This window comes from Nyctereutes procyonoides, unplaced genomic scaffold (genome assembly GCF_905146905.1).
Source record: "Nyctereutes procyonoides isolate TBG_1078 unplaced genomic scaffold, NYPRO_anot_genome, whole genome shotgun sequence".
NCBI classification, from domain to species: domain Eukaryota; kingdom Metazoa; phylum Chordata; class Mammalia; order Carnivora; family Canidae; genus Nyctereutes; species Nyctereutes procyonoides.
The window spans coordinates 6,294,942-6,319,357 of NW_026575133.1; the positions used below are offsets into that span (position 1 = coordinate 6,294,942).

Consider the following 24,416-nt stretch of genomic DNA (forward strand, 5'->3'; position numbering starts at 1 on the left):
ATGGGAGCAAAGAAATAGTAGCTGCCTGGGGCAGGAAGAGCTGGCTAGAAGAGGCATAGGGGTGTGGGCTCTGGGCCTGTTAGTTTATATGTGAAAGGTGTTCTCGCGGCTGAATCCTCTGCTGTCTCTAGGAATTGGCTGGGCCACAGAGGCCAGTCTCCCCAGGGTTAGTAAGGCCCCCAGAAACAAAGAATCAGAATAAAAAGACATGCAATGTAACGCAATAGGTTTGGTAGAACTTTGCTCTTAAGCCAACAGAGCTGAAAAAAATTTTTAAAAGGAGATGACCTTGTCATTTCAGTTATTTTCCTGATTGTTGGCTCATTTTCTATTTCTTCTTGCTCAAAGTTTGACATTTTACATATCAATAAATATTCATTTCTTATGGACCCAGTACTTCTGGAAAGCTAGGTCATGGCTTTTCTGGCACCCTCCAGTCCTCTTTGTGACCTTTACTTCTCTAGCTCTCTTGACAATTGTGTAAAGTCTAATTCCTGTAATAAATCATTGATTCTATGACTTAGTGGTTCTGCTTCCCCAACTGAACTCTAGTAGATAACTTTCCTACAGATTTAATGGAGAAGAATTTTTGTATCAGCTCTGGCCTCTCCAGCTCTGGACCTTTCCCTGAGAGAGAAGGACATTGCTCTCTTGTTTAGCCACTGTTTAACAATGACATTTGTCATTGTTGTTGTTTTTTTTTAAAATATTTTTTGTTAAGTAATCTCTACACCCAATGTAGGGCTTGAAATCACAACCCTGAGATCAAAAGTCACACAGTCTTCCAACTGAGCCAGCCAGGTGCCCCTAAACCAGTTACTTTGATCTGACTTCACATTGCTGAGACATCTACTCACTTTGGACCCTACCTATTGTTAGAACTTTTTTTTTTTCTATTGCTAGAACTTTACAGGAGAGAAAGCACTTGTATCTTATTTGCCCCTTTTCATTTTTTCAATTTCTTTCTAACAGGAGCTTAACCCATAGCTTATACAAATCCTCCCTCACCTACACTATCCTACTTTTCACCTGGTTGAATCCTACTCATCCTCTCCTTTTTCCTGACTTCTAAGTCTGATTCCCTTATTGTAAGGGCATTCTCCTAATACTCTGGGCTTCCCCTTTGCTAGCACATGCATAATCTAATAAATATTTGTTGCCTGTCTCTTGCATTAGACTAGACCTTGCCTCTTTTATTCCTGCTGTACCCCCAGCACATAATGCAGAGCTGACACACAGCCAATGACTGAACAAATTAGCACACTCCAGGGGGACTACCGAGAGGAAAAATCTTTTGGTGCATTTTGCTAGGAATGTGCAGCAGCCCTGAACCCCTTGGGTGGAACCTGGCTCATCAGACTTTGCTGCCCACTCTCCCTGTCATCCTTTCCAAGACCATCTATTCCAAAGCCTTGAACTACTTTTTAAATGTTAGGTGTTTCACAACCAGTTATTGCCCACAAAGAGGGGATGATATGTGTGTGCCAGACATCAAGACTACTGGACCCCCCCGCCAGCTATGTGTGATATGTAGAACCACTGGTGGGGTGTACCTGGCCCTGGTTATCTTCTCTAAGAGCTGCTAACCAAACCCATCTGCTGAGGAATGGGCCCAACTGGGTTGCCACTAGTCCATGGGACACTTTACTAAGAATTAGAAAAAGTGCCCCTTTCATAATACATTTTATTGCCATCTGCCAAAATAGAATATGTATATTTACAATGTCTGTAGTGTGAATGGTACCCATTGGAGTTATGCATTACACAGTCAGCATAACCATGTGTGGATCTATGTCCTGCCAGCCTCCCTGTCAGCCTTGTCTGCATCATGTTCCTCTGCCTTCGTCTGGAGCCAACCTAACTTAAGTTAGCCAATCAGATTGGTTCTCTCAGAAATTTAAAGTTGTGATACAGAGCTCTAGTTTGTCATTATTGAACTGGGGAGAAAATGCAGAATCATGGCTGGGATAGCCATTTCCTGCCATGTGTCAGTTAGAATCCCTGACTGCAAGCAACAGAAACCAACCAAAATAGCTAACTTAGCTTAAACAAGATGGGATGTGTTGGAAAGAGTCTGGGAAAGCCAGAGAACCCAAATGCCAGGCAGGAGGAACAACAGGAATAGCCTCACACCAGAGCAATCTGGCCAGTGCCCCACTGCCTAGAGGATGAAGGGACAGGGATGGTGGGACATGGATGGTGGTGGACACTGACATGGATAAGGGACTTCTGTCCATTTCCTCCTTCCTGTCTCTCCATTAGGAGAGTCTTCAGTCCTTCAGTCTCCATCAGTCTTCAGGTGAGAGCATCTGATCAGCCATGCAGTGATAGTGAGAGTTGGGGTGCTCTGATTGGGAGGGGACACCCAAATGGAGGCATCCCAATTGAGTCAGGGCCAGCAGTGCAGGCAGTGAAAGAATTCACTTAAGGCAGAACAAAGGAGCTAGAAGTTTATTGAATGTACTGCAAGGAAGAGAGGGCAGGACAGCAAAGGAGAGACTTTGCCAGGAGGCAGTGGTGGTGGGGCCATAGTTCTAAGGCAGAATGGGGAAGTATGGGAACTTATGCAATTTTCCCTTTTTAGCAATCCAGGGACATGTGCCTGATTATAATTGGTCAGTTAGAACCTGTGGTTATTTCGAGGTGGGTCTTTTATTTATTATTTCTTAAAAGATTTCATTTATTTATTTGACAGAGAGGCAGGGGATGGGCATAAGCAGAGGGAACAGCAAGCAGAAGGAGAAGCAGGCTCCCTGCTCTCTGGGACCATAACCTGAGCCGAAGGCTGACACCCAACCAACTGAGCCACCCAGGTGCCCCCCGAGGTGGGTCCTTTAATGAGCCAGTCTGCATTTGGCTTGGTGGTTGCTGTGGACACTTTTGCCTTGATTAAGTTTCCATTGCTCAAGCCTGTTACCTAAAAGTAGCCTCTCCAGGCTCCATCCCTCTCTTGTTGTTCTCTTTTTTTATTTATTTAAAGATTGTATTTATTCATGAGAGACACAGAGAGAGAGGCAGAGACATAGGCAAAGGGAGAAGCAGGCTCCCTGTGGGGAACCTAATGAGGGACTGGATCCCAGGACCCTGGGATCATGCCCTGAGCCAAAGGCAGATGCTCAACCACTGAGCCACTCAGCCATCCCTATAAAGTTATTTAGACCACATTAAACAAGGCCACATTTCTTTCTTTCTCATCTTCCCATATAGGATCCTGTGGTGGCTCCTCTTGTGTTGCACTATTGCTCTGCAAGTCAAGCATCACTCTCACTAGTTCCACCACTCCTGCTCACTCTCAGGACCAGACGTGCCTTCTTCACCATTCTCTTGGCTTTCTGTCATTTCTTCAAAGCATCTCCTCTATCTCTGGTGGAATGCTTTTTCATATTACCTTTCTTCAGTTTTGTTACCTGCTTGCTCTTCCTCAGGAGCAATGCTGCTCTCTGATCCAGTTCAACTTGCTCTGCTGCCTCTTTCTCCTTCTCCATGCCTTTTGCAAGTCGGTTCCTCTGCCCGTGCAATTTCTTTTTTTTTTAATTTTTAAAATTTATTTATGATAGTCACAGAGAGAGAGAGAGAGAGAGAGAGAGAGAGAGAGAGAGGCAGAGACATAGGCAGAGGGAGAAGCAGGCTCCATGCACCAGGAGCCCGACGTGGGATTCGATCCCGGGTCTCCAGGATCACGCCCTGGGCCAAAGGCAGGCGCTTAAACTGCTGTGCCACCCAGGGATCCCTGCCTGTGCAATTTCAACTGCAATTTTCTCTTGATCCACTTCTACCTTTGAACCACACAACCTTTCAAGTTCATTGTTAAATGAGTCTGTGCTTTCCAGGAACTTCTTTTCCCAATGTTGCTCCTCTATTTGAAGAAGTTCAGTTTCTAGTTTTCACTGATAAATAAGAATTGAACTTGTTGCTTGAGGTCCTGCATTCTAGCTGTTATGACAACTGACCAAACATCTGGTACCACACTTTCACTAGGTATCACAGTGATGGTTTCTCTTGAAAGAAGTGGCTGTATGCTTCACTGAAGAGCCACCATCGAAAGATAATTTAGGGGCAGCCCGAGTGGCTCAGCAGTTTAGCGCCACCTTCAGCCCAGGGCGTGATCCTAGAGTCCTGGGATCAAGTCCCACATTAGGCTCCCTGCATGGAGCCTGATTTTCCCTCTGCCTGTGTCTCTGCCTCTCTCTCTCTCTCTGTGTGTCTCTCATGAATAAATAAATAAAATCCTAAAAAAAAAAAAAGATAATTTAGGAGAAAACCAAGGTGACCTAGGGTATGGTTTTATATATAATGCCAAAGGCACTATCCATGAAAAAAATAATTGATAAGCTAGACTTCATTATAGCTAAAAACTTCTGCTGTGCTGGAGCGCCTGGGTGATTCAGTTGGTTAAGTGTCTGACTGTTTTGGCTCAGATCATGATCTTATGCATTGTGGGATTGAGACCCAAGTCCGGCTCTATACTCAGCAGAGTCTGCTTGGAATTCTCTCTCTCCCTCTGCCCACCCTCCCCCCCACCCTCTTGTGCTCTCTGTCTCAAATGGATACACAAATCTTAAAACAAACAAACAAAAAAAACATTCTACTGTACAAGACACTGCCAAGTGAATGAGAAGACAAGCCACAGACTAGGAGAAAATATTTACAAAAAACAGGGGATCCCTGGGTGGCACAGCGGTTTAGCACCTGCCTTTGGCCCAGGGCGCGATCCTGGAGACCCAGGATCGAGTCCCACATCGGGCTCCCGGTGCATGGAGCCTGCTTCTCCCTCTGCCTATGTCTCTGCCTCTCTGTGTGTGTGTGTGTGTGACTATCATAAATAAATAAAAATTTAAAATATATATGTATCTGATAAAGTCCTGCTATCTAAAATATACAAAAAACTCTTCAAACTCAGCAAGAAGAAAATGAACAATCCAATATAAAAACTGGGCAAAAGACCTGAAAAGACTTCACCAAAAAGATATGCAGAGGGCAGCGCAGGTGGCTCAGTGGTTTAGCACCGCCTTCAGCCCAGGGCGTGATCTTGAAGATCCAGAATGGAGTCCCACATCAGTCTCCCTGCATGGAGCTTCTCCCTCTGCCTATGTCTCTCTCTCTCTCTCTCTCTCTCTCTCATGAATAAATAAAATCTTTTTTAAAAAAGGATATGCAGATGGAAAATAAACACGTGAAAAGATGCTCCACACCCTATGTCATTAGGGAATTGCAAATTAAAACAATGAGATACCTCTGCACAGAATGGCCAAAATCCAGACCACTGACAAGACCAAATGCTGACTGACAAGGATGTGGAGCAACAGCAACTCTCTTCCACTACTGGTGGGAATGCAAAGTGGTATGACCACTTGAAGATAATTGGGCAGTTTCTCCCAAAATTAAACCTACTCTTACCATATGATCCAGCAATTGTGGTCCTTGGTATTTACCCAAATGTGTTGAAAATCTATGTCCACATAAAAACCTGTGCAGACTGTCTATAGCAGACTTCAAAAAAATTTTTTATTATCAATGCGTAGCTGACCCACAATATTGTACCAGTTTCAGGTGTACAGTAGTGATTCAACATTTATATACATTACGAAATGCTCACCACAATGTATCTAGCTGCCCGCCTGTCCTCTGGTCTTCAAGATATGAGGCCAATGCAGTTCTAGCCCTAATGCTCCCTCTTCTAATCACTGGGCTCCCCCTCAGCTGGTTTTCCTTCTCCCCCTAGTTTGATCTGGGGGGTGGGGGCAGGTTTCTGCAGAGCAGGGGTAGAGGCGGGGACCCTTTGAGCAGAGTGGCCACTTGGGCAGCCCCACAACCCAGGCTGGCACCGGCTGGTGCACTAACTTCTGATCCTCTCCCCACTCCACCCAGTCTTGCTGTCTTACTTTTCAGCCTAAATTCCACCCCCTACCTTTAGGAACTGTCATCATGTTTAATCCCGCCTGGGTGAGCCCCCCTCCACTTCCTGAAATGGAAGGTATTCCATTACCCGGTCAAGTGTGCTTTAAGTAGCTGTAGGGAAACGTGACAGAAAGTCTTGTCAGTTGGACTAGACTTGCCAAAACTTGGTGTAATGTGGGGACGCAGTCACTGTGCCTCCTAAGGAAACCTGAGCAGAGCTGAGGCCGGGCGAGTCAGGATGTTCAAGGTAAGAGGCCGGAAATGGCGGGGGGGAGGGGCAGACAAAGCTCAGGCCCCTCGGAAAGGAGGATGGGGCAGGAACTTCCTGACAGCATTGGGGGTGGGTGGGTGGGGCCCACCTGTTGCTGGGAGGGGTTGAGGGAGGGAGGGTGGGGAGAATGGGGTCAGGGGGTGGGGGGAAGACAGGATTTCCCCTAACAGGTATTTCAACCTGAGGCCAGAGGCACCTGAAACCCCGAACAAAGGCCTGCTCTCCAGAGAAGAGAAGTTGGTGCTTCTTGGTGGAGGGGGCCTTAGCCTTGGGGCAGCTGGAGGGCCCAGGGCTGGCCAACAGGAATATCCTAAAGGATGGGCTAAGTCCAAAGACTGCAGTGTAGCACACACCAGAAATGGGCCCAGCCAGACTCCGAGGCTTTGTGAAGTCCTCTTTCAGGGCTCCTCCTTCCTGATTCCTTTGTTCAATCTGGACACTCCCAACCTCCATTCCCTCTGCCCTTCTGCACCAGGTGGTCAAGGCTTGCCAGGCTTCCTTCCTCAGTGTCTTCCTCCGTGTCTCCTCCCTGCCATCCCCCACCCCTCACAAGGTGGAAGTCGGCCTTCCTCCAGCCCTCTCCGGGAGCCCAGGACTCGCCCACAGTGCCAGCCTCGCCCAGACCAGCTCCAGCTGGAACATGGTCTTTCCCGTCCCAGCAGGCTAAGGCACCTGAGGCTTTAATTATGAGCCACTTCAAAGTCTTTCTGGAAGCAGGTGAGAGATAAAGTGTAAACAAGTGAGTGAGTCATCCTGGCCCTCCCAGCCTCACAGGACAGGAATATCCTTCCAGCTCCTCTTACCCACCAGCTTCTCAAGTAACCAATCACACTGGTTCTGGCCTCAGGCAGACACTACCCTGAGGCTGCGGCCCTTTAAAGCTCTGCTGCTCACCACGCCAACACCATCATTCTCTTCAGCACCCTCCACCACCACTGTCGACTGAGCAATAACCCACCTGGGCAAAGCACTTTCCGGTATTAGTCCATTTTATTCTCACAACAGCATCATGAGGCGGATACTATTCTGTGCCTCTCACAGGTGAGAAAAACCAGGCCTACCCTAAAGAGCTTCAGTGATTTACCCAAAGTTACACAGGCAGATAGTGGATTCAGGTTCTAATTTCAGCAGTCCTACTCGAGTCAGTACTTAACCATTGACACACAGAGGAGGACCTGGCAAAGAAACGGAATCAAATCATAAGAAACCTGTCAGACATCCCAACTCTTCCAAAAGGTCAATATTATGAAAGGTGAAAGAAATTGAGAAGAACTTCCAGATGAAAAACCACAATACATAATTCTGGATTGGAACCGGATCTGAGAAAAAAAATTCCTACAGAAGACAGCATGGGACAAAGGGCAAAATTAGAACAAGGACCACATATTAGATGATAGTGTGAACCAATGACATTTCCTTAATTTGGTAGTTGTCCTAAGGATAGGTAAGAAGATGTACTTAAGAGGGATGCCTGGGTGGCTCAGCGGTTGAGCCTCTGCCTTCAGCTCAGGGCTCCTGTCGTGATCCCGGGAGGGAGTTTCGGGATCAAGTGGAGTTTCGGGATCAAGTGCCACATGGAGCTCCCCACAGGGAGCCTGCTTTTCCCTCTATGTCTCTGACTTCTCTCTGTGTCTCTCATGAATAACAATAAAATCTTTTTTTTAAAAAATAAATTCTTTTAAAAAAAAGTTCTTAAGAGATATGTGCTGAAGTATTTAGGGGCAAAGTGTTATGACATCTGAAACTTACCGTCAAATAGTTCAGAAAAAAAGGAATACTAAAATGATTTACATTTGTGTGTGTGTGTGTGTGTGTAAGAGAGAGAGAGACATTACAGCACATGTAATACAATATTAGTGAATCTTGGTAAAGGGCATTTGGGAGTTTATTATACTATTCTTTGAACTTCTCTGTAGGTTTAATATTTTCAAAATAAAACCATTGCTAAAAGGAAGTTACTGAATTAACACAGCCTGGCACTAATTTAGATTCTGAGAGATGCAATTCCATGCTTTTGCAGGACAGTGCAAAGGCAGCACAACTCCAGGCTGCCAGTGAGACCCAGTGTCAAAGTCCTTACCCATCATCTGGCTTCATGGAGGTCCCCAATCTTCTGCTTTTTCATCCACTCTCAGAATCTTCCCGGCCAGAGACAAGAGGTGGGGAATAGGAAATCATGGCCAAGGTGTGGGGAAGACTCTCCGTCCCTCACCCCCACGGATTGTATCTTTTGAAAGTCTGGACAGATTTGTCCACATGTATTAAGTGGTTTGTGTTGAGGGATTTGCAAAGAGAAAAGGTACTGATTGAGAAGCAGGAATGCTCTTCTGGCTCCCTCTCCTGCCTCTTGGCAATGCCTGGGCCTCCGAGCATCAGGAAAGTGCTCCGCAGACCCGCTGAGGCTTCACTCAGCCCTGGGGAAGCCAGCCTGAGTGTCAACACTCTGGCAGAGAGAAGTGCTAAAGTGCATATTTGAAGATGTCTGAGCAGACTTGTTTGAGAGACAACTGGAGTTGTGAAGTAATCCTGATGTCTCCCCATGTCTCAGTTTTAAAGTTTGCCTGCAGGCCTCTGACCTCTAATGTCTTTCTATATTGTTAGCATTTGACAGAACTTTGCTTAAGACTTGGGGATGACAGAAGTCAACACAGGAGGGTTTTTAATTTTTTTTAAAGATTCTATTTATTTATTCATGAGAGACACAGAGAGAGAAGCAGGGAGCCTAATGTGGGACTTGATCCTAGGACCTTGGGATCACACCCTGAGCCAAAGGCAGATGCTCAACCACTGAGCCACCCAGGTGCCCCTGGATCCAGTTGTTTCTGAAGCCCTTTCCATTCTGATCATAACAGTTATGTGAACTAATCAATTCTTGCTTTTCCTCTGGGGCCACTTTGAGTTGGACTTCTGCCCTTAAAAAAAAAGCAGGGGTGATCAATATACTGTGCAAGACTCCTTGTCTCCCTAAGCCAAGCAGAATCAATCCCTCTCATTCTGTCACTCTCCTTCCCCTTTCTGCCTGTCTCTCATATTTAAACTAGATGCAGAGATTACAGTCCAGTAGCTAGAACTGAAAGGTTGGGTAGGACTAGGGTAACCATTGGTTGGTATTTCTTCATGGAAACAAAAAAAGAAAACTGGTCTGTTGAGATAAATAGGGGCAAAGAAAGAATTAGATGGGCAGATTGAGAGAGACATGATTTTTTTTTCTCATTCCTAAGCTCCAGTGTGTTTTCCCACACTTCCTTTCTGTGATATTCTCTAAATCCCTACAATATCCCCTGTCTTAGAGTTTTTTGGGGTATAAGTGACAGAAACCCACCCAGGCTAACTTAGACAAAAAGGGCAATTATTCTAAAAATAAGTGTCCCTTGGTATTCCCAAGTAGCTCAGTGGTTAAGCACCTGCCTTTGGCCCGGGGCGTGATCCTGGAATTTCAGAATCGAGTCCCACATCAGGCTCCCTGCATGGAGCCTGCCTCTCTCTCTGCCTGTGTCTCTGCCTCTCTCTCTTTCTCTCTCTGTCTCTCATAAATAAATAAATAAAAATCTTTTAAAAAATAAAATAAATAAAAATAAAAATAGGTGTCCCTGGAACCTTAGGGCAAGTGGCACACATGGGCCCCAGGAGGGCCTAGAAGCCAGTCAGCCCTTCTCTCTGAGCACCATGGTCTCAAGCATCTTACTTGAGACCAACTTCCTTCAGTTCATGTACATGAGGCTGAATCTGGCTGCTCTGTAGCCCGAGAGTGTCTATGTTCCAGTGGCCATAGCAATGTTCTACTCACTGTCTAGCTCTGTCCAAATCAGAATAGCTCTGGGCCCAGTCTGGGTCAGTATTCACCCCTGGTCCAATCAGCCGTGTCTGATTGTACTCCAGCTTCTGCAGCCCACCTCTGGGGAAGGGTCAAAGAGGAGTCCTCTATGACCATATTCTATCAGGCTGCTTTGGGTAGGTTTCCATTCATTGCCATTAAATAGGACTGACTAACACAATTGCCAATAGCCTTAGGGTACCTGTTTGCCCCTTACTTCTCCTTATTGGAAGGTGTATGGCTCAAGGGTATGTCCAGCTGGATCAAAAGGTAAGTTCTTCCCAAATGAGAGCAGGGAACATTCTTCTATAGTGGTTCTCCCATGAATTCGTGTTGGTGGCAGCCGACTGCCCCTCCCTTTCCACACCACCGACTACTACCCCTGAGGGAGAAGGGGTGACATATTACCCTGCCATTCTGTGCAGGGTGGCAAAGAATCCTACCTGATATTCCATAGGCAGACTCCTACTTGGCATGTACATCATAAGTTGCCCTTTCAGTAAGGACAAATACCAATATTTCACTATCTCTGGACAATCCCAGAACCATACAGAGTTAGCTCTGAATGGAAAATTCTGGAAGTTGAAGATGATTCTCAATTTCACAAGGGGAGGTAGGTAGTGGGGCTGCAGGGGCTAACGCAGGTCAGCAGGAGTCTTGGGCACCTCTTCCCACTCCTGTACTTAGGACTCTAATCAATTCCACCCAGAGGCCAGAGTTTCCTTTCCTGTAGTATGTCTTTTTTTTTTTAAGATTTATTTATTATTTATTTATAATAGACATAGGGAGGGAGAGAGAGAGAGAGAGAGAGAGAGAGAGAGAGAGAGAGAGAGAGAGGCAGAGACACAGGAGGAGGGAGAAGCAGGCTCCATGCCGGAGCCCGACGTGGGACTCGATCCCGGGACTCCAGGATCGCGCCCTGGGCCAAAGGCAGGCACTAAACCGCTGAGCCACCCAAGGATCCCCTGTAGTATGTCTTTAACTTCTCTTTTTTTCGTGATCACTTGGCAGCATCTGGGGGGGTGGGGGCGGATGGAGGCTGCTTCACAGAGCACAGGCACATCGAAGGCCCACCGTGGGGAGGACAGCAGAACGTTTCCTATTCAGTGTTACTATTCCGCACTGAAAATATCACTGGCTTGTGTTAAAGCAGAAGCATTAGAACTACTGCCTAAAATGACTGAGAGGGATGATTCAGAATTTAGAGTAAGATATAAAGAAATGCAAACACTCAGGCATGTCTGGATACCTCCCTCCCTCACACATCCAGTATCACTCTGTTCCTGACCATTTTTTTTTTCCCCTGACCACTTTCTAATCTAATTTTCTCCTTCCACCTGAGTCGAATACACTTTCCAAAATCATCCGGAGCATATCTTGGCTTGTTCAAGGCCCAACCTCCTGTTTGCCTCCAGGCCCTGGTGGGCAGCTTCCATTTAGCTTTTAGGCTTCTTGCTGGCAGGAGACACATGACTACATCAGTGCTTCTCTTGGCAGAAGATGTGTTTCAACAACACACCTTACCTGTAACAAAAGCATCGAGCAACAACCTAAATGACATAGGGAGGAAGCACCGGAGAGCTGGGCGGGGGCGATGTTGTGGCCCAAACATATTATTAACTACTAAAACAATGGCAAGCCACCAGCAGGGGAACTATAGAGACCTGGGGAAAGGAGAAAGGGAAGTTTAGGTGGGGCAGGCCCTTGGCCAGGTGACCAAGTTTAACATCATCAGTGAGGAGTCCCTGTTGATTACGTGTCCCCCTGTGTGATGTGATGAAAAGGGCACTTCACCTCTGTGGTCTTCTTCCCCAAACCCACGACCCCAGTCTAGCCATGAGAAAACTGCCAGACAAGCCAAATTGAGAGAAGTTCTACAAAATACCTCATCAGTATTCCTCCAAACTGTTATGGGCATAAGACAAACAAAGTCTGAGAAATTGTCACAGATCATCAGACAGTAAGACATGATGACTACATGCAGTGTGGGGTCCGGGATGGAATCCTGGAACAGAAAAAGGAGGCTGGGTAGTGGAAACTCTGGTGAAATTGAATGAAACTGGGTGGAACACACTCCCCTAATGTGAGAGATTAACAAGAGGGGTCACTGGATGAGGCCTCTGTAGGAACTCTCTGCCCTACATCTGCCACTGTTCTGTAAATTTAAGACTATTCTTAAGTTAAAATCTTATTAAAAAAAAAAAAAAAGGTAATGCAGGGATGGAGGGGTGGGTAGGAGGTGACTTTTCAGTCAAAGGGGAGGGGAGTTTTGGAAGAGAGAAGTCCTGGGTAATCTGAAGTAGAAGCAAAGAGGCTGCAGCTCTCAACGGAGACAGGCATCCCTGCCCCAGCATCCCTGGGGAAGTAGCTTCCTATAAACAAGGTTAGCCAGTGTTTTTCCTTACCTGTAGCTGGCAGAGAGAGATCCAAAGCTGAACTGCCCCAATTCCAATATGCACGTGAATCACTTTGTGAAATCTTGTTACAATGCAGATTCTGATTCAGCAAGTCTAGGTGGGGCCTGAGTTTCCGCCTTTTAACTGGCTCCCAGGTGATGCCGAGGCTGTGGGTCCCAGGACCACGCTCACGGAGTTGTAAGGAGTTGAAGAGTCCAACGCCACCTCACCTGGGAGGAGGGGAAGAGATGCTGAAAGGGAAGCTGTGACTCTCCAGACACAATCTGCAACCTGGCCACCTTGAGGAGGAGGGCAAGCTGTCCGCGGTGGCCCATGGCCCAGTGAGAAGAGCAGAGTGTGGGCTCTGCAGCCTCGGGAAGCAGGTTCCATTCCTGCACACGGCCAGATAGGGCAAGTGCGTCAGTCCCCCAGCCTCATGTCATCATTGGCACCATGGGCATCCTAACCAATCCCTATACCTTGAGGTTGTTCTGAGGACTGAATGAGGTGGTCGTGTGAGGCTCCTAGCACATGAGGTACAACCACTTGTGGAAGTGACTGCCAAATGAGCCTCAAATGACTAACATGCATGACATCTCTCTGGTTTTTATTAACATGGCCAACCCTTGTGAAGCCATTTTGCTTTACTTATTCAATCATTCAGTCAACAGATACACATTGAAAACCCATCATGGGCTTCCCAAGAATCGGTTGTCTGAAGTCTCTTGCCTCATAGAATCCAGATTTGCAAACAGCTGGAGTGGAAAAGAAGCACAAAGCCAGCCTAGCTCTTACTCCCCACTTGCCAAGGCCCAGCCCTGCTGAGTCTTTCTTGGTCCTCTGTGCTTCTCACATTCTGGCCTCCTTCTCTGGCTGGGGTCCACAGAACAGAGAAAACTGGGCCAGTGGGCAGCCCATCTTCCTCCAGAACCTCCTGGGGGTAAAGGCGTGGCTCCCCCAGCACCCCCTTCTCCCTGGATTGTTCTCCCCTTTCTCTGGTTTTAGGGCTCTGGCCCCAAGCTCAGCTACATCCTGGCAGCTGTCCTCCAAGGGGCAGGGGCTACAGAATTCCTGCTCATCTTCAAACTTACACAAACATTTATATGGTCACAGGAGCTTCTGAATCAAATCAAGGTGGTTTCCCTATAGCAGACACAAGGAAAAAGAGAAGGAAACTCCTTTTTTTTTCTTAAAGATTTTATTTATGTATTCATGACAGACACACAGAGAGAAGCAGAGACATAGGCAGAGGGAGAAGAGGCTCCCTGTGGGGAGGCTGATGTAGGACTTGAACCCAGGACCCCGGGATCATGCTCTGAGCTGAAGGCAGATGCTCAACCACTGAGCAACCCAGGCATCCCAAGAAGAGAATTGATTCTATTTTTTTTCTTTAAAGATTTTATTTATTTATTCATGATAGACACACACATAGAGAGGCAGAGACACAGGCAGAGGGAGAAGCAGGCATCATACAAAGAGCCTGACATGGGACTCGATCCAGGGTCTCCAGGATCACACCCTGGGCTGCAGGCGGCGCTAAACTGCTGCGCCACCAGGGCTGCCCGGGAATTGATTCTATTAACTTCTGTTGGGTCACAGACCCTTTAGGAATCTGATAAAAGCACCCAATGTCATCACCCACTCAGAAAAACACATAAGCACACACCCACATAGTTGTGTCACCACTTGCTAGGGATATTGGGCATTGGGTTAGAACTCTCAGGTCAGAGGCTCCTATAAGCTTAGGCATACCAGCAGAACATAGCCAGACAACAGGGTGAGATGGTGGGGATGATGGAGGTCCCTAATTTTCAGTGTCATCACGTTGTCCCTCTGCCTTCAAGTTCCCAACTGCATCAGTAGCCACCTACAGCTGCCCTTGGCACTCTCCCCCAGGTCAGAGTGCAGACTCATCCAGCTGGAGCATCCCTGTCAGCTGCTTCTCCTGAGATCTTCAGAAATCTCAATGCATCAGGCCTGGTGACATAAAAACCCAGGACACTTCTCTCTGGTCTGTGGCTGATTCCCCTCTCACTGCCCAGGACTCTCCCAGCACCACCCGCAGCATACCCTCAGTCTTCTTCTTGGGCTCAGGCTAGCACACAAAATAAGGTGCCCTTTCTCCCAGCACAGAAGGACCACTGACCTTTACTCAGAACCCAGAGGGAATGGCAGGAAATAAACAAGATCCAAGGGCATAAAAATGGTCCACGTATCCACAGCATCTCCCTGGCCCCGGATCCTGGCCACAACCTGGCAGCCCCAGTCCTGGTTTCTCCCCTCCCATCAACTTGTCACTGTTTCAGTGACCTCCCTTCTTAAGTGATCCCTCTTTGCTTTTTTCTTCCTCCTCAGGCTCACCCTCCCTCCTCCCTCTGTCTCTGTCTTCCTTACTGTATGTGAGTAAGAGGTGGCTGCCCCTAGAAAGAGACAAGGAACTGCTAGTTTTCTACCAGGGTCTGCTGTCTCTTTCTTTAACCTGCCTGTGTTTTAGCTGGCACATGAACACACAGCTGAAGATTTTACTTCCCAGCCTCCTTTGCAGCCTAGGTGAGGCTAGGCTACTAAATCATGATTGATGGCCATGAAGAGATCAGAGGTATGCCACTTCTAGGTCGTGACCTTAAAAGGAATGTATAAATGCTCCTCTTGCCCTTTCTTTCCTTTTTTTTTTTTTTTTTTAAGATTTTATGTATTTAATTTGAGAGAGAGCACAAGCCGGTGTATGGGGTGGGGAGGAAAGGCAGAGGGAGAGGGAGAAGCAGTTTCCCTGCTAAGCACAGAGCCTTGTGTGGGGCTTGATCCCAGGACCGGGAGATCATAACCTGAGCAGAAGGCAGACATTTAATCCACTGAGCCACCCAGATGCCCCATTGCCCTTTCCTTCTTCCCACTGACTGGGAAGCAGACATGATGGAAGGAGCCAGAGGAGCCAGTTTGACCCCACTGATGGGAGCCACCATGGGCTCAAACAGCAGGCACTCAACAAACACATTTTTGGAGGGACTTAACTCATTTAATCTTCATGACAATCCTGAGGTAGGGTTACCTTGCCATGTCTATTGTCATTCGGACTTTACAGATGAGGAATCTGAGATACAGAGAGGTTGAGTAACTTCTGTAAGGTCATGAAGGGCAGGATTTAAGCCCAGGAAACCTGGGTTGAGTCTGCTCTTCAGTATCACAGCATACAGAAGACAGGTTGGTACGCTATACTGCTATGTAATGAACAATAGACATCTATTCCATTTAGCCTCTGTATTTGGGGGCCCCTTTGTTACAGCAGCTTAGATATCCCTTAATATACCCTCTGTGCCACCCCAGAAGTGACCATAGATCTCCACCTTGCCTAAGTCCCAAATATGAGCCCCTTGAAGGGCAGTAGCAAGGGAGGCCGACTCTGGGAGTAGCTCTCTAAGGGCCAAAGGCTCCTAATTGAATGCCTCCTATTCACTCCAGGCTTTGCATAATGAAAAGTCCCCATCACTAGTTCCTAGGCATCCGTGCATGCTCACCAAACCTCCCTTTCCTCCAACATACACACACACACCATACCCCGAGGACACAGCCCCTCAACCTTCTCCAAAGGGTAGTATCATGTCTGTTTTTATTATTTATTTATTTATTTATTTATTTATTTATTTATTTATTTATTTATTTAAGATTTTTAAAATTTCAGGGCAGCCCCCGTGGCGCAGCGGTTTAGCACCGCCTGCAGCCTGGGGTGTGATCCTGGAGACCCAGGATCGAGTCCCATGTCAGGCTCCCTGCATGGAGCCTGCTTCTCCCTCTGCCTGTGTCTCTGCCTCTCTCTCTCTCTCTCTCTCTCTGCCTCTATGAGTAAATAAATAAAAAACCTTATAAAAAAGATTTTTAAAATTTGAGACAGAGACAGAGATAGCAAGAAAGAACATGAGCAAGGAGGAGAGGGAGAAACAGGCTCTCTGTGAACAGGGAGCCCAATGCGGGGCTTGATCCCAGGACTGTGGGATCATGACCTGAAGGCAGATGCTTAATGGACCGAGCCACCCAGGCGCCCCTGTGCCTGTTATTTAAATCAAGTAACATTTGGGGGCACCTGGGTTGTTCATCCGGTTGAGTATCTGACTCTTGGTTTCTGCTCAGGTCATGATGTTGGGGTCCTGGGATGTAGCCCTCCTTCAGGCTCCCTGCTTGTCTCTCTCCCTCTCCTGCCCTCCCCTGTGTGCAAGTGCTCTCTCTCTCAAATAAATAAAATCTTTAAACTAAAATCATGTAACATTGTAACAGTTTTGCAGTTTACAGTTTACAAGATAGCACCGCAGAACATCGGCATAGAAAGATATCCAAGATCTCTCATTAAATGAAAAAAAAAAAGTAAATTTCAGAACAGGATGCATGTTCTGTGCTTATTCCCACACACACGTGCACATACCTGTGAAGACACAAGCTCCTCTCTGGATGTAGTGGCTATTCAGGACTGCTCTGGAGCAAAGCAGTTCTCAGTGTCACCCTATTTTACAGATGAAGAAACTGGGGCTTCAAAAGTCCAGGATGGGGATGCCTAGATGGCTCAGCAGTTGAGCGTCTGCCTTCGGCCCAGGGCGTAATCCTGGAGTCCCGGGATCGAGTCCTATGTCGAGTTCCTTGCATGGAGCCTGCTTTTCCCTCTCTCTGTGTCTCTGCCTGCCTCTCTCTGTGTCTCTCATGAATAAATAAATAAAATCTTAAAAAAAAAAGTCCAGGATGTTGGCCAAGACTATGAGGCTAGCATGAGTGAGACCCCTGCAATGCTCTCTAGCCTCAGACCTCAAAGCCCTGCTCTTCCCATTCGACCTGCCTCCTGTCATACTAAGTCAGTGACATTCTAGGTTACTGTCACCCTAGTCTGCCTAGCTCACTACTCCCTACCCCAACCTTAACCTTGGCCGTAGGAGACACCAGAGACAGGAAGTCTCTGGAGGAGCTTTTCTGGTATGGCCTGACTGCCTGCTTATCATTAATAACACTGGATATTCTAGGGCAGTCGGTCTCAGCGATAAAGGAATCCTCATTACCTGGGGACCACGATGGAAATGTGCCAGTCAGGGCCTTTCCTTTTAAAACTCCTGAATCTGGGCTCAGTCTGTGTTTTCTTTAAATAAGAATCCCCCAGGGGGGTGAATTTGATAGCCACTTTGTGTTAATATTGAAACAAGTAGATAAAAACCAATCCTTTATGGGAAGGGTAAGGGAGTGGCTGCCCAGAGAGATCAGTTCTATTTCTTTGGTGGGAGAGGTGGGCTGGGGAGAAACAGTGGGAGCAGTTTCAGAAAAAATCCCAAAGGAGGGGCTTGTCTCCCCTGGCCTGGGAGACTTTTCCTGGACTAATTAACACCTTACACCTGGCACTGAAGTTCTTGAATAATAACCAGCATTTGTGCTGAAATGTGCCTTTTACAAAGCTCCTTAGGGGACATTAGGCTCATATGGTCCTCAGTGCAAACTCTGAAGCAGAGATTACTGTTCCCAACTCACAGATGAGGAAACTCAGTGGGATGAAGTGACCTGCCCAAGTCCCATAGTTAGGGAGCTACAAGCTTGAACCTGGGGTGGCTGCTTCCTACTGACATGCTTGATTTCTCACCTGGCAGCCCTTCTTAGGCGAGTGAATGGATAGGAAGGGAAGAGGTTTGCACTGCTCACAGATTAGTGCCCTTAAGAATCTGGGAAAGAGGGGCAACTGGGTTGCTTAGGTGGTTAAGCATCCCACTCTTGATTTCAGCTCAGGTCATGATCTCAGGGTTGCTCAGCAGAGAGTTGGCTTGAGACTCTCCCTCTCCACCCAGCTTGTGCACATGCTTGCTCTCTCTCTCTCTCTCTCTCTCTCTCAAATAAATAAATCTTAAAACAGCAACAACAACAAAAAAACTCCACCAAGAATCTGGAAAAGAGGTAAAGAGGGAGCATGCTCCTACATCAAAGAGAAGATTTGCAGGCCCTACTTCCAGGGATTCCAGTGGCTCTGGAGTAGGGTCCTGAAATACATTTTCTCAAGCTTGGATTAGTGTAGAGCCAGGCATATCGGCCTCGCCTCCCCTGCTACCTCCTCTTCCTAGACCTGTGTGGAGGAGAAGGGGACACGGAGTACCGTGGCTGTGAGTGCAGTGACTCCAAAGATGTCCACACTTGAAAGAGGTGGAAGCACTACCCCCTCATGGGAAACTACTGAAGGCCTCAAGAGAGAGAGAAAAAGGAAAAGAATGGAAAAGATCAGAATCCCTTTCACGTCTTTCCCCATCTAAGGCTTGGATTTAAGGATTCTCATCTTCTTGGGCTAGAGTAAGTGGAAATTCCCAGTACTGTAGCTTCCTTTGATCAGAGTCTAGATGGGAGTCCTGCTTTTTAGACAATTTTTGGACATGGCTGGTGGACAGGAGGGAGCCTGGATTAGAACTCTGGGAGGCCTAAACACATTTCAGAGCATCACCTCAAAGGAAAGTTTGTCACCAGGGCAGTCTGGGTGGCTCAGAGGTTTAGTGCCACCTTTGGCCCAGGGTGTGATCCTGGGGACCAGGGATCAAGTGCCGCGTTGGGCTCCCTGTATAGAGCCTGCTTCTCCCTCTGTCTGTGTCTCTGCCTCTGTGTGTGTGTGTGTGTCTCATGAATAAATACATAAAATCTTAAAAAAAAAAAAGTTTGTCACCAGATCTCAGGGGAACTTTCAAAGCCCTGTATCTGTCCTGTCACATACGCAGGCACACATTGCCCTCCCTTTCTCTTCTCTATGGACAATCACAAAAATCAAGGTTAAAGACGCAGAGTGACCTTCAGAGACCACCTGGTCCCACACCTGCCTGGGTTCCTGCCCACTCTGATCCTTGCTTCTCCTTGTTGTCTAGGGCTGGAAAATGCTCTGCATGGGAGATCTCAGGAGAGGGTCTCTGTGCCATAGTGTGGGTGTGGTCAGGAGGCTCAGTGTCAACAGCCTGGGTCAGTGTGAGGGAATATTTGGTGTGTGGGGGAATCAGGCTGTGGCAGCCATTGTGAGTGCCCTTATGGGGGTTCTGTGCCAGGGAGTAGCTGGCTATCACCCAGACACGGTTGGCATTCTCCTCACCTGACCTTTCCATCTGTAGAGTGCTAACAAGGTAATACAGGTCCTCCTGTCAAGCTTAAAAATCATAACGTAGAGGAAGAAACTTCTAACTTTCCAGGCACCATATCAGCTGAGGGACAGCTGACCCAGCAGAAGAATGGGAAGAGGTCAGATAAGCATAGAACAGTAGGGGTGAAACTCAGCAGGACTGAGTCCTTTCTTCCTTGTGTAGACCCATGAGGACCAGAGAAACCTCTTCTGCCCATCTTGGAAAGGGATATCCTTCCTGAAGGCAGAGGGATGGCTAAGATGACCGCTAGCAGATCAGATTGGGATCAGAGAAGCAGACCCTGCTTCTGGTCTGACTTCTGCAGCCCTCTGGCACGGCAGCCTGCAGCAGTACCCAACTATGGACACCAGAGGGAGCTCTTGTCTAACCTTTCCCGCGCAGAGGCGCTTGCAAGAACGTCAACTTGTGCGACCCGGGAGCGTTCGGATCATTTGTTTCTAATGTGCAGGTGCCTGCAGAGAGGAGGGCCGGGCTTGGGTAGGAATAGGAATGACTAAGGGCTCATAATTTTCCCTTTAGGCGCTCACCCAAAAGAGGGAGTGTCCTCTTGCAGTGCCCCAAGGAGGACCCTTTCTCCCCACCCCCAGCAGAGACATGAAGCGGCCCCTTTCTCAGCCCTACCGCATACCCAATTCCTTGAAAGAACGTGGTCCCGAGCATCTGCGGGTTTCCAGGGAAGACACCCAGCCATCGTGGTGTCGCCTGCTCTTCCTTGCCGTGGCCTTCTCCTAATGGCTAAGTACCAGGAAGTGGAGGTGAAGCGTGCTCACGGAAGGGCTTGTGGTGTGAGAGTGGGACTGCGTCGGTATAGGCGTTGGGGTTCCAGGATGGGTAGGAGGGGAGGAGGGGGCAGGAGGGCGCATGCTGCTGTTGCACATCTCCATAAATGCCGCTAGGTGGCGCTCGAAGCCTGCATCAGAGAAACGCAGGCTTTTGGAAAAGTGGCTCAGGTGGAGGGGGCTGGCTTGGAGACCCCTTAAGGGCTGCAGGAAGGAGCCAGCTGCCGTCCAAGGACCCTCCTCACTGGAACTGAGGGACAGCTCGGGTACTTGGAGGCCTACGGAGCAGCCACGGTTCCCAGGAGTCCTGGAAGGGGTGAGGAGAAGATGGGGCATAAGGCACTGCTCGGGTTGGCTGAGACAGAGGAAGGATCCCCTAGACCTTCCCCAGGACCTGGAAAAGGGTGGAGGATACTCGATCTTTTTGTCTATTGTAGGTCCACCTGCCTCTCTGGATTTGGGTTCTGTTTTGAGGTCACTGGGAGAAGAACCTCAATTTGACCCAGGAATAAAAAATCCAAGAGCATGCTCATGACTGTCCATCTGTTTGTGTTTTCCACCAGGATCTGTGGATCTGTGTATTACCTCCTGCTCTGGGCTTTCCAGACTCCACCCTGGGAAGCAGGTGGAGTGGGCTGTAATCTCTGAACCCTTGCTCTTTCTTCCATACCCTCTGCTGACAGTGGGGAGTTGGCCCAAAGCTTTGAGAAATGGCCCCCAGAGCCCAGAAGGGAAGGGTGCTCTAAAGGCATCTGTCTGACCCAGACCCATTCCCCAGTCAGAATTTGCCTCTCAGGGACACCCCCGGGGCCATGGGGTCATTCATCCTTCTCTGCATGATGCCTTCCCTGAACTGATCCATCGTGTCCGGGTTTGGCTTCTTCCCACCAGCTGCAAGTTATTGAGACTCTGATGCTGGGATCTTGGGGTCCTCCCTCCAGACCATCCCGGTCTCCCGAGGCTTGGCCCAGAGATCCCATCTCTCCCCCAAATCCTCACTTTCTGAGTTCAGATGGGAGCCAGTGTGAAAGGAAGGGAAGCCTTGGAGAGCCCCCAAGGCCCGTGCTGCCGGCAGCGCAAGCGTTAATCCCACCCGGCTAGTCTAGGAAATCTAGGTCCTATGAGGGGCGCTAGAATCTGCTGGCGGTGGGAAGCACCAAGCAGGGACTGGGTGGTGGACTGGAGCTCTTCAGTGAGACCCAGACCGCCGCAGGCTTCCCCCTTCCAAAGTAGAGGGTGGTGAGGAGAGGTTTCGTTCTTGTTGAAAGGGAGATAGAAATCCGGAATCAGACTAAAAGGGGAGAGGACTGGGATCGAGAGGTGTTGCTTTTCCCTCCCTGTCCAGGCCTCCCTGCCCAGCACTATAGGCCTTAGCAGCATCCTCGGAGGTGGCCAAGCTCCTGGGAGGGGGGTAGGTAGTCTTGAAAGGACCCTAGTTCTCCCTTTGGGGGCTGAACTGCCCCTCAACTCCCAGGTCCTTGCCCTCCTGCCCCTAATAGGGCCAGCGTGGCAGGAGCTCCAGGCTCTGCTGGCTGGGATGCTGGAGAGCCTGGGCCTACAGAGTGGGTGCCCTGGGACAGAATAAATTCAGGAAAATTTGGAAAAATCCGGGAAAACTGGAAGAAATTGGGAGAAGTGGGGAACTGGATGTCTGCCGCCCCGAAGTGCCCCCACCCTTTTCTAATTTAGGCGCCACCGGCAGCCGGGCCTCTGGGGGATTGGAGCCCGCCTCTGAGAGTCCCCGCCCCCTCCCCCGAGGCCCGAGATATTAGTGCTGCTTGATCAGACCTCATTTCCTGCGAAAATGAAAACATATCCAGGGTCCTTAATAAAGTGAATGACGAGGCATCGGGTGTAATTGGGCTTCCGGTTGGTGGCTATTTTCTTAAACTGACAGTGGGAAAAATATAAGTCCACAGTTCCCAGATGTAATTATATGATTATCAGAAAGAGGTGCAGGAAGGATTCGCTGAGACCCAGAGGCAACCTGAGAAATGGGCACAAATGCTTACCCAGACCAAGAGACCCAGGAACCCCGGACCTCCACACCGACCCTGTATCCAAGCGCGTGCCTCCGTAAGCTTCGGCCTCTCCTCCCATCCTGAGACCCGCCCTGCCAGTGCCATCCGAAAACGGGGGATCTTTATTTATACGTTGGGGCGCAGGGGTGGGTCTTTTTCTTCCTTTGAGAAGAGGAGTGTCCTCCAGGGCAGGGGGCTGGCCTGGCTGAGAGTCCCCCAGACCCATCCTCCGGACCACTCGCGCTGGCTGCATATTTCTATGCATAATCCAATTTTCTCCATGACTATCTAGTTAAACTCTTTAACAACAGCTACATAATTAGAATTTGGATTCCCATTAATTTTCCCTGGGCCTCGAACCATTTGCAGCTCACACTGGTAATTAATGCGATACATCACTAACTTTACCCAGCGTCGGCCAGCCCAGCTCAGGTCGCTCGGCCCGCGCGCCCGGCGCCCCTTGCGCCAGGCCCGGACTCTGGACCCCGCTTCCGGAGTGGGGGCCGTTTCCCTCCCTCCAAAGCCAAATGCCTCGGCCCGCGCACCCAAAGCCTTCTTTCCAGGAAATCTCACAATTAAAAATATTTATCGGGAGCAGATTTACGTTTCTGGGTTTCCAGTCTCGGGGCGTCTGGGTAGGCTATTAAGAGTAATTAGCATCTTTTGCGCATGCAGATTTACTTCGCTCATTGCCACATAACTCATCCCTAAAAGCCAGCTCAGGCGAACACAGGCGCCTCCGCCAAAGCCGCTGCCAGAGCTACCGCCCGCCTGGGTCTGACTAGGGCTCCCCGCGCCCCGGGCCCCCATTACGCTGCTCGCTCCTAGTTTCTCTGGCCGGGCTGTCCGCTCCAGGCCCGGGAGGCTGCGTGCCAATCGAAGATTCCCACCCTGGAGACCAAGGAAGCAAGGGCGACCTCACGCGGTGGGGGGAAGGCCCAAGCCAGTGGTCCCGGCTGCCCGGACCACGCCGTCTGGATCCGAGGCTTCGCCACCCGGCACCTGGGTGCACAAGCAAGAGGGCTTGTCCGTGTACGCACGCTCTCGTGCACGCGAGTGCACATGCCTGGAATTGCTAGTGCGCGTTCCTGAGAGTGAGCCGGGGCGCGCGTGGAAAATGAAGTGATCTCCATCCCCACCCCCTACTCCTCACCGCCGATCCTCCCTCCCAGCCCCCGCCCTCGCGGGGCAGCTCAAACGCCAGTCCTAAGCCAATCCGCTAGGGCACTGAAGTTCAGAGGGAGACTCGGGCCCCTACCTTGCCTCAATTTCCCTTGGACATTGCCGTCCCTACCCAGCCAAAGAGCCTGGAGCGCGCAGCGCCCAGCGGGAGGGAAGCTGGGTGGCCCGACGCCGCGCAGCATCTGAGCACAGGTTGCCTAGTGCTGGAGAGCCCACCAGAGAGAGGCCAGAGCAGGGAGTCGCCGAACAGCGGCTTTTGGGACTGCTGGAGGGCCGCCAGAGACGGTGGGACCCGGCGGCGATGGAGAATGGAGGGTGGGAGTGGGGGCAGGCAGGGGTGCACAGTGGTGGTGGGAGGACCAGAGCCAAGGCGTGCGGCTATTGCTCCCGCGCTCCCGGCCGAGGCACCCACTCCGGGTTCGTTATTAACGCGCTGGGAAGTCCGCGAGCCGCCCAACTTTCTTCTCTTTAATGAGCCTAGAAGAAGAGGCTGCCCTGAAGGGGTTTGTTCATTAAAGATGTAGCTGGAGGAATATTGTCTCATTAATTATCTGGTTTTAATTACACTCCTACCCTTTGAATCCAGAGATGGGAAAAGTTGATTCAGTGGTGCTGCCCCCTTTAGCTTAAAGATTCGGGCCAGGCAAGCGGACCTGGAGGGGGCTGTGGGACTGTGTGTGCCAGGGAGGGTGTGAATCAACATTTGATGTGTGTCCAGCTGCGAATCCCAATGCGAGATTGCCCCCCTGCTTGGGTGTGTGGACGAGGTCTGCGTGTGGATCTGAAAACGTAACGTGCGTGTGTCTGAGTGTGCATGACCACGTGTGCCTGAAAGGCCTTGTGGACGTGACTTGGGTGCCTATGTGTGCTCCCTGTCTGTGTGCGGTTCTGTGTGTCTGAGTGTACATGTGGGTAGCTGAGTGTGTCT

General features: G+C 49.2%; 1 pseudogene; it reads right to left on the reverse strand.

The window, feature by feature from the left end:
- Positions 1-3,154: 3,154 nt before the first annotated feature.
- On the reverse strand, positions 3,155-23,370 carry LOC129493562 (SWI/SNF-related matrix-associated actin-dependent regulator of chromatin subfamily E member 1-like; annotated as a pseudogene).
- Positions 23,371-24,416: the final 1,046 nt, after the last annotated feature.